Source organism: Myotis davidii, unplaced genomic scaffold, assembly GCF_000327345.1.
Source record: "Myotis davidii unplaced genomic scaffold, ASM32734v1 scaffold687, whole genome shotgun sequence".
NCBI lineage: Eukaryota > Metazoa > Chordata > Mammalia > Chiroptera > Vespertilionidae > Myotis > Myotis davidii.
The window spans coordinates 455,778-464,284 of record NW_006298971.1 but is presented as its reverse complement, the minus strand read 5'-3'; the positions used below and the strand labels follow the sequence as shown (position 1 = coordinate 464,284).

The window sequence follows — 8,507 nt, the reverse complement described above, 5'->3', positions numbered from 1 at the left end:
AGCCCTGCTCTGTGCATGACAGGGGGTGGTGCCCCAACTCCCCAGTTGCCCTTGCTCTGAGCCCGACCAGGGGCTGCACCTAGGGATTGGGCCTGCCCTCTGCCACCCGGGAGCAGGCCTAAGCCAGCAGGGCGTTATCTCCCGAGGGGTCCCAGACTGCGAGAGGGCACAGGCCGGGCTGAGGGACCCCTTCTGCCCCCCCGAGGGCACAAATTTTTGTTCGCCGGGCTTCTAGTTTATGTATAAAAAACACAAGTTTCATACATCACAGAAAACCTTCCATTATAACACAGAAGTGATATTACCAGACAAGAATCAATGAAGTATACTGCCTCTTCTAGTTGTTATTATACAATGCTGTAAATAATGCAGCCATGCAACACACCCAAGAACACTAGAGTCCTACACTCAAGTACAATTAAAATGATAAAGCAGCCCTCTGCAAGTGGTGCTGGATGCCACTAAGAAGTCTACTGCAGCCATGTTGGTTATGATTTTTCATGCAGAAGAGTACAGTTACATTAAGAACTGAAGTCTTTAAAAAAGCTCTAAACATTCTTTCTTGAACCAAAACATTCAACAGAAGATGCACATGAAAAATTAACTGTTCAGATACCTTTGCAACTTAAAATTCAGATGCATGTTATTCAATAGAGCTGCTGTATGTGGAAACCAAATGCAGAGTTTTAATTTCTTCTTGTCAACAAATTAATCCTAGTGCAGTTCTGTTCTACACATTTTTAGCAATGAGTAATGCAGACATCTTCTGGTGCAGGCCAACACAATAAGCTTCAATGATAACTCCAAGACCCTATTGCTTAATGCTTTTACTCATAACCAATTGCAATATTTACCTTTCACAGAATGTCTTATTTGACAGCTTTTAGACCAATTAGCAAGGCATACATATGGCATCAAATACTGGTTTCACGGAAAGGTCTGACCCTCTTATTATCATATTCCTGCTTCCAGTGAACATGTTGTAGAAATTAACATAGTGAAGCTTAACTATGATAGAAGTAGACTGCCAGTCCTTTTCTGGTGTACTAATTTTAGAAAAATACAGGCACATAACACTAGCCAAAGATTAAACCTTTATACATTCCCAAAAGGCAGGTATGCTGCAAACATGCAGAGAGTTCATGTGTTTTGTTTGGCACTTAGGAACTAAATTTTGTCTGCGTTATCTGTGAAATTCATTTTGATATGCAGATTTTCATCCAATTTTATTCAAGGGCAGGCATATACATTTTATAGGGCTGTATTTATCCAATTCTGCCTGTAACAAACACCCAAAGATTCTAAAATATCAATTATAAGACAGACAAGTAGTACAAAGTAAAACTCTGGAGAACATCAAAGGAAAATGACAAAGCATCTGCTCTTTAATATTTTCCTATGATATATTAAATTAGAGGCCCGTTGCACAAAGAGATTTGTGCAATAGGCCTTCCTTCCTTGGCTGCCGGCACCAGTTTTCCTCTGGCACCCAGGACCCAGGCCTTCGCTCCGGCTGCAGGGGAGAAGCCAAGCCTGGAGGCTTCTCCGCTCTGGCTGCAGTGGAGAAGCCAGGCCTCTTCAGTCTTCAGTCTTTGCTCTGCGCCTGCATATGCAAATTAACCAGCATCTTTGTTGGGTTAATTTGCATACTCATCCTGATTGGCTGGTGGGTGTAGCGGAGTGATGCCGATTTGCATGTTTCTCTTTTATTAGTGTAGATAAAAACAAAGTTTCAGTCTCTTCACAAGTAGTAATTTATATTCTCTGGATTCTTTTTTCTGATTTTTGCCGCAGCTTCTGCTTTGTAATCATACTGACAGTTGTGCTTGTCAGAGTAACAGTGAAGTCCACAAAACAAATTTCCACATCAGCAGTCAAACCCTGTAAGGCCAACTTTCTTTCTGCACATGAAACATCTATTCTTCTTTGGTTTGGGTAACTCAGGAGCTTTTTCTTCACTTTGAGAAGTACTGGGTTGAGAAACTGATGAACTGGGCTGAGTGACAACTGGCTCTGACACCTCTGTTTTCAGGGTCGTTATTTTGTCCTCTCATTTCAAATGAGCATTTGAAATGCTCATTTCTATCCTTTGCTGAGTTACAGGCAAGGCAGCCACAGGCACATTTCTTGATTTTCTGACGTGCTGCCAGCAGCACCTTCACAGTTGTTTAAACTAGCGTCTGGTCTTTGCACAGATGTAGAATCTGAGGTAGGACTGTTGGAACCACTAGCTGTCCCCATTGGGTTCATTCTGCCACTGTTCTGCTGCCTCTAAAGATGTTCTTTGTAGCAAATAGGACACATTCCATTTGTCCTAGGATTCCCATAAATGCTACATCCTGTACTACACAGCATGGGCCCTGGTGTCTGGTTAGTCTCCTGAGCCATATTTTTCTGTAGTTGCATCACAATGCATGTGGGATATCGATGTGAGATAGTTCGATGTTTCTCTCTGTCTCTCTTCTCCTTTTGATGTTTCTCTCTATCTCTCTTCCCCCTTTCAATGTTTCTCTCTGTCCAGCCATTCTACTTTTAATTCCTCCCAGTGTATCCTTGATGGTATTCTTCACTTCCGACTAGTTCTTAGTCATGGTTTCTAACTTCTTTTTCATGTCAATGTTGTTCCCACTAAGTTCCTTTTGATTCCTATTATGTTCCTTGTAGTTTTCACTAAGTTTCTTGAGCAGCTTTATAACCATTACTCTGAACTCTGTATCTTATCAATTGATTACCTCCATTTCATTTTACTCTTTTTCTGGAGCTTCCTCTTTTTCTTTCATTTGGGGTTGTTTCTTTGTCTCCCCAGTTTAGCTGTATTTTTGTGTTTGTTTCTTTTCTTTTCTTTTTCTTTTTTTGAATCATATATGAGGTTTATTCCAGTACTGCTGGCAGTATGGGAGAGCAGCAGGTCATCCACAAAAATCTGTTCTGCAGCCCCCATAAGCCAGCTGCTTATATAGGGTAAAACAAAGATTACAAGGGGAAGTAGGGATTACAGGCATGGGGAAGTAGAAGGCTGGGGTGGGACTCCATTGTTTGGGCGATAAGATTGTTAATCTTTCCATGATAATAGGCAGTTCCTGAATAACAATGGTTCCAAGGTAGGTGTACAACTCCCAGCCAGGTCGGAATATCCTTTCTTTAACCAACCCAAGGCAATTATGGTTAACAGAGCATGATTAATATTTCCCATAAACATAGCTAGTCCCCAATATTTTTATTTTTGCTCCTAACATTTCCCCACTGATATTTCTATCATCTCATATCTATGAGATTGGTTTTAGATGAAAAAGTCTCATCTTGCCCTAGCTGGGTTGCTCAGTGGATAGAGCAGGGGTGGGCAAACTTTTTGACTCGAGGGCCACAATGGGTTCTTAAACTGGACCGGAGGGCCGGAAAAAAAGCATGGATGGAGTGTTTGTGTGAACTAATATAAATTCAAAGTAAACATCATTACATAAAAGGGTACGGTCTTTTTGTTTTTTTAGTTTTATTCATTTCAAACGGGCAGGATCCGGCCTGTGGGCCGTAGTTTGCCCACGGCTGGGATAGAACGTCAGCCTGTGGACGGAAGGGTCCCAGGTTCTACACAGGTTCCTCCATTGCCTGCATCAGAGCAGTTAGTGACTAGAAACATTCCTCAGGGTCTTGTCCATTTCTCCTCTGGTTGGCCCATCATCCTTGCTCTGTTCAGGTCTAACTGCCTACGTCATTCCCTCAAGGATCTTGGCTCTGAATTCTTTCAGAGATAGGAGGTGAGGGTATCTTCTGTAACTGCTTCATGCTGCGGAGGGATAAAGTTTTTCCTTCAGAGCCAAGAGATCCTTGCTCTCTGTCAGAGGGATGATGAGGTCTGGTCATAGAAGGAGGTGGCAATGTTGTCTAGAGGTGGTATTCCCTGAGTGTGAGCAGGGCTTGCAGCCTGGTGGAGACAAACTGTGTTATAAAATTTAGTATTGGGCAAAAGTTAGAACAGCAAGAATGACAAATGGTCTGGTGAAAGAAAAACAAAAACATTTCAGTCCTAATATTTCCTATTGAAACAAAATTTTTCTCCCTAAAATCACCCTCATTTTTATTAAAGACAATTTGGCCTGATTCTTTGCATAAACACAATAAGAATAACAGTTGACCACGTAGGCTTTTTTTTTTTTTTTTTTTTTTTAATGCTTTGCTGGGAACTCATGATCAAGTTTTAATTAGCCCTACAGAGCAAAGAAGCTGAGTCACCTAGCTGCCATCAGGTTTGCCTGCAATACCTATGGATATGGGTGAAGTCCTCAAGTTGAGGTCCCCAATGATATCTTGAGGTTCCTTCTTTGCCATCTCTCAGGAAAGCAACATTCATTCCTTAGCTGAAAAGACTGCTATGAACCATGTGACCAAGCAAGGTACCAGGCTTTCTCCAAGTTGCTTTTATTGGCTTCATTCTTAAAGCTTTCTGGTGACATCCAGAGTCCCAGCATGTCTCTCTCAGACATGACATTCCAGTCAAAGTCTTGGTTAACATAACCACAGTTGGAAATAGGTCTTATTTAACTCATGCACAGAATTATATTGCCATTTATTAAGAAATGCCAAATTCTGGAGGGACAGGTAGGGAGAAAAATCTATAATTTATGAAATTGCTTTAAAGATACTTCCTTATATCTGACAAACAAAAAGTTTAAGAATCAGCAATACTTTCAACAAAAGTTACCAAAACTATATAATTATTACAGTTCATTCAGGCCCAGAATTAAATTTTTTTCTTCTAATTTTTCCTTCTACTTTGTATAAGTATCTACAAATCCAGATACTTTATAGAGTTCTAATAATTTTCATCCAGTTCAAATGGGATGATCTGAAAATGTCAGTCCTTTCCATGGATCCCTCAGAAGATGTATATTTTTTCAGATGCATTATAACACAACAGTGACTGTCTCTAAATTACAAGAAGAAATTTAAAATGAGACGGTTATGGACTTGATTATAATGGAATATTGTCTTTTCTGCAAAATGTAATATTCCACAATATTATAACTAACAATTAGTTATAAATGAAAACACATCAGAATCTATTTAATATGCATATATAAATAGAATATAATTATTTCTTTATTTGACAAAGCTTCCCATGTACCTTTGTTGTACCCCGAAAAAGATATAATTTACCAAATTGCTTTAAAAATGCTACCTTATATCTGATAAACAAAAAGTTCAAGAATCAGCAATACTTTCAAAAGTTACAAAAACTGTATAGTTATTTTCCACTCATTCAGTCCCATAATCAAATTTTTGTTTCTCCTGATTTTTTCTGCCAGTACTTCTATAAATCCAGATACTTTAGAGTAATGTGAATGACATGGAATCTTGTCCTTTTTGTAAAACACAGTATTCCAGGATAACAATTAGAGCTATAAATTGAAGCATAATATAGTTGTTATTATTTGACAAAGCTTCCCATGTGCCTTAAGCAGAAAATTTTCCTTCATGAGAGAAAACAAATCCTTGAGGCATTGCAGGGCCTATTGGAATGACCTAAAACCAATTCGAGGTTAAGGAAAAGTATCATGCCTAATAAATAATTATTGAATGAATGGATGTATCTTTTACCATCTCAATAAAAGGTACATAACAAACAAAAAAAAGAAAAAGTATCTTAAAATTCAAACCCTGGAAAGGTTGTCAAACTTATTTTACCAAAAAATCAGATATTATTATTATTATGCATTCAAGGTGACAAAAGGGTATTAAACACAAATATAGGATAGCAACCTTCACTTCCCATGATTAAGATGCCTTTTTTTTAATAATCAAGTACCTGATTAATATAACATATAACCATTTCAATTACTTATAGAAATTTTGTTCCCTGGGCAAAAACAGGAAAAACTTTTTCCGTTTTAAGACTAGAAAAGGACTAACCAAAATGAGGTTTATTCTCTGACTTCATTTGTCCTTGGGTATGGTCAACACATGATACTAATTGGATTTCTGCTATCTGTCTCCCTGAGTAGGTTGATATAAGCTATTTACCTTCTGGTTTGGGAGGCAAAATGCAAATCATTTACTCTTAAGTGTCCGTGGTTTAGGGAAGATAGGATTTACTAGATGGCTCCAAATTGCTGTTTAACCATCTCAATTTCCCTATTCTATTACTCCTAGCTCACTGGCCTATATCATTTATACAACTTACTTTACAAACATTCTATAACTTTCACAAACCTTTATTCACAAACCTAACAACTTTCAGAAATAACCAGCTTTAGAATCCACTTTCTTTTTTCTTCAAAATGCATCTCCATGCCTCATGCCTTTTATTTCACCAAAACCATAATTTCTTTCCAGTTAGTTAGAATTCCTAACCCTTAGGAACCTTTTTTTTAGGTGACATATAGGTAACATTCCCCAGATTAGCAATATTCACATTTCAAGAGATTTCAAATAAAATACAAGTCTTATTCATTCAAATCCATCCTCTAGATTTTCATATTAGGCAAACTCAGATTAATTAATATTTCAGTATCTTGTTATTTCAAACTACCTAGATAGTTAATAATTTTTACTATTTAACCCAGCAAATTCCTCCAAAGTTTTAAGTTACCAAAGTCTTTGGAAAACGATGTTTAGGCTTATATAACTATCACTGAAAAAAAGCTTTATTATATACCCTTCATTTTAGTTATATTATTTTGCCTTTACAACTTTGAGATTTTAAAACCAATTATTATTACCCAGGGCATTTTCTTGGCAAGTTTTGTAACAGGAATAACTCACCAGCCTCCAGCAGCTTTAATGTGAAAGTACTATTTTATTTTATTTTTATTTGCCATTTTGGAGTGGCTCCCACTGCTATTTCTGCTGCCTGCTGGAGTGCACTTCTGCAGGTCTGTTCCTCCTAGGAAAAAGACTTGGGGTGCTTAGAAGATTTTTTTCCCCCATATCTTTTCTTTCTGAGTAGACTAACAGTATGAAATCTTATATATAAGAAGAGATCCTAAAAACAAACAAAAGCCCTGTAAATAAATGAGTACTCTCAAAAGGGTGGACTGGGACATTAGTCTTTGAATCTTATCTCACACTAACCCAGCACAGCAAATGCGTTCTGAGTGGCACAAAGCCCAAACAACAGAGTGAGGATTCCTTATGTTTATAAAATGGTGAAGAGCAAACTAAGTCTCCCAAGATAAGAAAGCAAGCAAATAACACCAGTAACCAAGTTACATCACAGACAGACAAGAACTTTCACTAAGAGTTTCCAGTGGTTGATGTCTTGAGAGGGAGGGCAGGGAGGGCCCCCAAGATTAAGAATTCTTGGCAGCTGGTAGGAAGTTCCTGCAATCCCTGCCACAGGTCCAGCCTGCCACAAGTAGCTGGGGTCCCTAGCAAAGTGGGATGTGCCCCATCTTTAAACAAATTAAAGCAAACAACAAACACAAAACGACAATCAACAGAGACATGTTATGTACAATATTTATAGGCACGCACAACCCACAGATAAGAACTTCACACCATGCTCCTTCCTAATGCCGAGACCCTTTAATACAGTTCCTCATGTTGTGGTGACCCCCAACCATAAAATTATTTTCGTTGCTACTTCATAACTGTAACTTTGCTACTGTTATGAATCGTAATGTAAATATCTGATATGCAGGATGTATTTTCATTGTTACAAATTGAACATAATTAAAGCATAGTGATTACTCACAAAAACAATATGTAATTATATATGTGTTTTCTGATGGTCTTACGTGACCCCTGTAAAAGGGCCGTGCGGCCTCCAAAGGGGTCGCGACCCACAGATTGAGAACCTCTGCCTTACAAGGAGGCCCGGATGAGAGGCAGCAAGTACTTCTAGGACAGGGCTGGGCAAACTTTTTGACTCAAGGGCCACAATGGGTTCTTAAACTGGACCGGAGGGCCAGAACAAAAGCATGGATGGAGTGTTTGTGTGAACTAATATAAATTCAAAGTATACATCATTACATAAAAGGGTACGGTCTTTTTTTTTTTTTTTAGTTTTATTATTTTCAAACGGGCCGGATCCGACCTAAGGGCCGTAGTTTGCCCATTGCTGAAAGTGCCATACAAACATGCTTGATTCCTCCTACAAAAACGCTTGATTGGACTTAGGTCTCAGGTGAGACAATGGGGATTGCTGAGGCTGCAGCTGCAACTCAAAACAGGAAAATACCTGGCAGTACTGCAAATAAAGAATTCAGGCAGCAAGCAGGATTCCCGATACATTCCTCAGAGGAGTCTCTTGCTTACATACCTTCATGGTCACTAGAATATGTAACCAGACAATCAGTGAGTCCATGCTGCCTGTCACTACTTGAGCCAATTAAGCAGAGACAGGGTTGAATCATATATGAGTGTTTATTCCAATACTGCCGGCAGTATGGGAGAGCAGCAGGTCCTCCACAGAAATCTGCTCTCTGTGTTTATTTCTGTTTTAGAAAGAACTGCTATGACTACCAGTCTTTGCTGTTAGTCTTATGTAGTAAGTGTCATGTGGGGCTCAG

General features: G+C 38.8%; 1 protein-coding gene and 1 pseudogene across 1 annotated transcript in view; one reads left to right on the top strand and one right to left on the bottom strand.

The window, feature by feature from the left end:
- PTPN9 (protein tyrosine phosphatase, non-receptor type 9) overlaps positions 1–8,507 on the top strand; it is a 117,375-nt gene that overhangs the window by 38,143 nt on the left and 70,725 nt on the right. The gene's annotated exons all lie outside the window — the stretch shown is intronic.
- LOC102771963 lies at positions 1,725–2,413 on the bottom strand (annotated as a pseudogene).